This window comes from Pan troglodytes, chromosome 15 (genome assembly GCF_028858775.2).
Source record: "Pan troglodytes isolate AG18354 chromosome 15, NHGRI_mPanTro3-v2.0_pri, whole genome shotgun sequence".
Classification (NCBI taxonomy): Eukaryota; Metazoa; Chordata; class Mammalia; order Primates; family Hominidae; genus Pan; species Pan troglodytes.
The window spans coordinates 102,407,675-102,413,674 of record NC_072413.2 but is presented as its reverse complement, the minus strand read 5'-3'; positions in this window follow the sequence as shown (position 1 = coordinate 102,413,674).

Here is a 6,000-nt window from a genome sequence, read left to right as displayed (position 1 = left end):
TGACTACGCCCGAGAGTGGTTACCGTGATACGCTGTACCTTATGTATATTTGACCACAATAAAAGACGCAGATTCGTTTTTACAAATCCACGGGACAGGAAAATCAAGAACAAAGGGACCACTGTCGGTGTGAATATTAGAAAGAGTGATGCGCCTTCCACCTGTGACGTAGACGTCGATGCTGGAAAGCAGGAGGATGCCTGTCTGCACAGCCTTTGATGGGGAGAGAGGTCCCTGGGGCCACCTCAAGGTCATCTGTGGCTGTCACCTCCATACCTGCCGTTCAGGGATTTGGGGCACACAAATGCAGGGACCCCCTTCCCCGAGGCCGTGGTGAAGCCAGGTGGGAGCTGCCGACGTGGGCAGCAGGCAGGGCCAAGGCAGGTGGGGGCTTCCCGGTGGGCCTCGCATCCTGGAGGTCAGGGTCAGGCCCTTGGAGAGAGGCTGCTGTCGGAGCCTGCACCAACCTGGCCAAACCCAGCCCTCAGGTCGCACAGCCTCCCTCCAGGGCCCCTTCCCTTCCTCCCTGCCCCTTCTCTCCAGGAAGGCCAGGGCCTGTGGGCCAAGCTTCAGTATCCTAAAGCCTTCAGACACACACCAGGGCTGCACTGGGCTGTTTTCCGGTTTTAAGAACACGCCCTCTTCCTGGGGACCTTGAGTGGTGTCACTGGGAGGCGAGCCACTCTGGGGGTTTCTCCCAGCCGAGGAGCAGCAGATTTTCCCCCCACATCTCTCTGGGCATCAGCAGAGCAGCTCTGCTCCTTCCCACGGATGGACACTGGAGGCTGGCCATGTGCTGGCTGAGGGAGTGCTCCCTGGGCAGGCCGGGGATGGCAACAGGGGCCTGCAGTGGAAGAAGCCCGGGGTTCAAATCACCTCCCTTTCTCTGAGCCTCGGTTTTTCCCACATGTCTAACACAAGGTGAGGCTCGGGGAACTTGGGATGTCAGGATCTCCGGGCTGGCACCCGGGGCCCAGCCTCCCTTTCCGTCTGTCCTGGACCCTGCACCCCACTGATGCTCAGTCCACCTGGAACAGGAAGGTCCAGGGCAGAGGGTGCTGAGGACACCCCCACACCGTGCCGGCCACCCTCCACCACACTGCATCCTCAAAGCTGCGGTTTGGGCGCTCAGCATCCTCTACCTATGCTGACATCTTCATCACCAGGTTGCTGTGGGCATTCAGTGAAAAGACGCTGGCCCCTCCCAGCACATGGCCGCTCCCCTCTCCTGGAGCAGGTGTCAGCTGGGAGTCTGGTGTGTGCCTGGGCTACACCTGGCCACGCAAACCTTGGGGCCAGCATAGTGAGCCAGCGCCAGCCTGTCCAGAGTGTGCATGGCCTCCCATGCGGGTGACCCCAACTGAGAGCCAGCGTCCCCCGTGACAGCCTGGCACGGCCTCGCGCCTGGATGTTGCAAGCCTGGTTGGCACTAATTTATTGCAAATTGTTTGGGAAAAGTCAGTTTAATTAAAATCTAAATGAGGCTCCCAGGAGGGCCCCCGCCCCCAGCCCCAGCCGACGTAATGAGGAGAGGCGGGCATCTCACCAATTCCGGAGGCTTTCATGTTTTTGTCATCCCAAAGCCCCAAGATAATAAAATTTATTCATAGAATTCACACTTCAGTGGTGTGAATAAACGGCGGGCCGGCCACACAGAGAGTCACGCAGAATCCCAAACCAGAGCCGGTGGCGGTTCAGGGGACCGTTTTCTTCCCATCATAAATCAGAGCGCAGCGAAGTTGCCGATGGAGCCGCCGACGGGGCGAGGGCCGCCCCGAGCAATCAACCGGTCCACGGCTGTCCTGTAGTGACCTTCGCCAGCGATTTTTCATCCCTCTTGGCTTGTTTTGGGGCAGACGCTGCGGGGTCATGAAGCATAAGGGGCCCTCCAAGCACCCCAGCCCCTGCCGGGGCCAGAGGAAGCCATTGTGTGTGCTTCCTGAGCCAGGGACCTTGCTGTGTGCCCCGGGCAGGCCCTCTCCTCTCTGGAGCCTCCGATTTCCCAGCTGCCGTAGGAAATGCCAGAGCTGGCTGGTTCTGCACGCCCATCTCACTCAGTCTGCCTCTTCTGGAAGATGGAGCCACACACACCCAGCCGCTCAGGGAGGAACAGGCAGGCTGTGTTCCCCCTATGCCCACTTTTCCTCCGCCCAGAGCTGATGGATGTGACCCAGGGAGGGGCTGTGTATGGCTCAGAAATGAACCTCTCCACAACCAGGCAGTAAGGGTGTAGCCCTGGGAAGGGCGGGAGGCGTGGCCCCTGGGAGAAGGCGGGCACCTCAGCCCCCATGTCTGAGGGCGAGTATCTAGGAGGAGGCCCCGTCAGGCAGGACACCACCCAGCGGCTTGGCTTGAGTCTGTCCTCAGGCTCGGCCTGAACCTGTCTGCATACAGGATGCAGGTCAATGGGCCTGCCCTGGAGCTGGATGGCCCTTGCGTGGACAGGTCATAGAACAGTACTTGGGCCCAGCAGGGGCTTACTAGCTGTTCCTGTGTTGGGAGCTGCACCTCTCCCCAGGCCAGGAGCTCCCAGGCAGTGCCAGGCCTGATGCGCCTCCATGTCGGCCATCCCCATGTGGCGTCTGCTGTAGGCACCGTCACCAGTGGAGGCAGACATGTGGACGGATGGACAGGTAAGTGGGCAGATGGACAGACGTGAGGGCAGGTGGGTGCCCAGATAGTGCAGGTGCCACAGGCTGAGGGAATCTCAACAAAGCCGAGGGGCTGGGCCTTCCCACTCCCTGCTCAAGCTCAAGCAGGTGGAAAAACTGTATCCACTGAAGAGAAGGAAGCTTCGCTCCTAAAATCCCATCGCCAGGTTCCTGGCTGCCATCTGGCTCTGCAGACAGCGCTGGAACAAGATGTCATTTCCAAGCATGCTGGAGCGTATCTCCTTCACCTCCTGTGTTTCCAGCCAAGAGGAAAACCCCAGGGCCGTCCAGCCCATGCGGGCTCCCTCGACCAGGGGCTCCCTCCCACCCACACCTTCCTGCCCTGTTCCCCAGGGGCCTTCCCCGAGTGCCTGCTCCACTGGTCACCCTCACCGTGGCTGCTGTTAAACACACTTGGGCGCTTTTATCGGGGCCCTCTCTAGTGTTATGATAAATAATTGAAACTAAACCACAAGTGTCAAAATAAATGAACCTCTTGCAAAGGGGATGAATCTCCCCAGCTTTATATCCTTCTCCTGAGACGCCATAAAATGGGGACATAAAGTGAGGACCAGGCCTGGCTCCCAGCCTGCCACGGACACCTGTCCGGGAGGCAGCAGAGAGGGACCTCAGGGGCACAGGGCGCTTCTGCTTCCCCTTCCTCCTCTGGAAAATGGGATGTTCACATCTGCTGCATCTCAAAGACCCAGGCTTGCCCCTGCCCACCTGCCCGGCTCTACATCTGTCTGTCAGTGGCAAGCCCGCCCCATCCGATCTCCCATCGGAGCCCGGGGCCTGGACTCACCACCACCCGACCCTGCTGGGCTGCGAGGGGGCGGCCTGGCACTTTGGCGCAGCCCCCACGCCCTGGCCATGCTGCCCAGGAATGCCGTTGTGTTTGTCCAGGCCGATGGCCCAGCAAGTAGCTTCTTCCGAATGTGATTCATCTGGACTTCCCAGCAAGACTGGTGAAGAGGGAGATGGCTCAGAGGCCGCGCCACACGGTGTGCCCACATGGGACCATTCTCTCCGTCTGCTTAGACTACTGCGGGCAGAAGGGCCCAGGCCCGGCTCCACCAGGCGCACACGGAGGACACACCTGGGCCCCTGGTGGTTGCGCCCGCAAGTGACAGGCCGTGCAGCCCAGGCGCATATCATTACGTATTGATTTACATTTACAGCCGGCTCCAGGTGCTCCCTCCCACTTAAGCACACTAGCAGATTTCTTATGCAAGATTGAACAACTTAACGGCCTGAACAAGTCGGATGACAAGACTTTAATTGCTATTTTTCTCCCTCTATCCCTCAGGAGAGCAATATGCAGACATTTAGAGAAGGATTTCATAAAACAGAAAGAAAGCAATTCTCAAAGTTCCATGCAAATTTGCTTTCCAAGCTCCTCACCAGGAGCCAGCGGTGCCTCTGGACAGCAGAGTCATGCGTCCTTGTTCAGTCGTCCTCAGGGCCCTTCCAGTGCCATCACTGGGGGGACAGAGAGAGGAGGCCCGCCTGGCCCACGGGACCTCCGGGAGCCTGACGGGAGGCCCAGAGAGGGGTCTCTGGGGTGATCAGTGTCAGATTCCTGTCCTGGGGATCAAAAGGGCCATCTCCAACAAGCTGGAGCAGTTCCCCTCACGTGGCCCTGGCTTTCTGTTTCCAGCTCTATTTCAAACTACACCTATACTCATTCATTCATTCACACCCTCACTCGTTCATGCACACATGCATTGAGCGTCCTCTGAGTGACTGGTGTGCTAAGCCCGTGCTGGCACAGCGCCTGGCTGGCGAGTGGACCAACAGGGAATGAATATGCACTAAAGGGCCCCTGCTGGGGCTCATCTTTAGGTGGGGTCAGGAGGCACGGGGACCACAAGCGAGGCTGACGGTGGGTGGGGTCCCCACGAGCCGCCAGAACATCACCGTGGGCGGCACGGACTCACTGGTGCCTGTTAGCCGGGGAGCGTCTGATCAATACCGTCGATACTTGACTGTGGTGAGGACGACCCGGTGCCTCTCTGCGAAAGCACGTTTTGTCTGGAAAATGCATAAATTCTCGTGTGGGGGATGGGTAGGGGAGGGAGAATAACAGTGATCATAATTTGTTAGCCAAGGATTCCCACCTCGCCCTCAGTGTGAGGCGTGATAAACAGCTCCTTAAGAACTCAGGAAATATATTCAGGAGACCAAATGGAAATCAATCTTCTCTTTTCTGTAACCTCCATCTCCCGGTAATTCTGAGGAACCAACTCCACCGAGTCCGTTGTTCATTCACGACGTGTTCAAAGGACTCTTTAAGGTTAGAATTTTCCTTTTAAGAAATTGCTCAGGGCGGCGAGTTTCCTGGCAGAGCCGCCCAGCTGATACCTCTCATTAGCCGCCTCCTGTGCCTGGGCTTGAGGCCCTCCCAGCTGAGAGCTGGGATGACGCTGATCTTTGTCCTAAATGGGAGAGGACAGGACGAAGGAGGGGAGTGGCTGGAGAGTGCGGGTGAAGACCAGCTCAGGGAGGGGGCTGTGAGGAGGGGTTGCTGGAGGAAATCAGGCCGAGGACCATCCTGGGGGCTGGGCCGGCTCCCCGGGGTCACGAGAAATCCTTGCTAACCTGGCTTTCCCAGCTGTGCACAGGGCACTGATCTCTGGGATTGAGGTGATTGCACAAATGGGGACACTGAGTCTGGAAAGGGCAGGGGACAGAGTGACTACAACTGGGCCTTCTGTCCCCAAGTCCAGCAATCTTAGCATCCCCAGCACAACCACCCACCCCCTCTGCCTACCTGCCAGGCCTGGGCTGGGCTGACTCCATTCATTTGAGCATGTACACATTTGCTTTGCCAGTGTACCCCACACCTGCCATGTGCCTAGCCTGGAGCTGGCCCTGGATGTGTCCGCTGAGGACATGAGCGCCCACTTGTCTAAAAAGAATTGGGAGAAAGCAGGCTTAGACTTCAGGGGACTCTCAGCTCACACATGCACACACACGCACACGCACAAACGTGCACACATGCACATTTGTGCACATTGACACAGACTGTGGGCACATGCACTCACAAAACTGTGCACATTTGCATGTACACAGCATACTCAGATGCACACACAGGCGTAGGCATGCTCCCCTTCACACATGTGCACATTCACACACACATGCAGACACCCACCCACTGGGGGCAGAATGAGGCAGGCCAGATTAAAGACCATAACAAAGGCCCATTAGTGAAGGTGGCAACGTCCAGGGAAGAGCTACAGAGGCACAATCTCTGGGGCCAGGGCTTCATGGGGGCTCTTTGCAGGCCTGGCCCCTGCCTGGGTGGATGCCTGGAGAGGGCCCTGCCTAGCACTCCGGGCGGCATTGA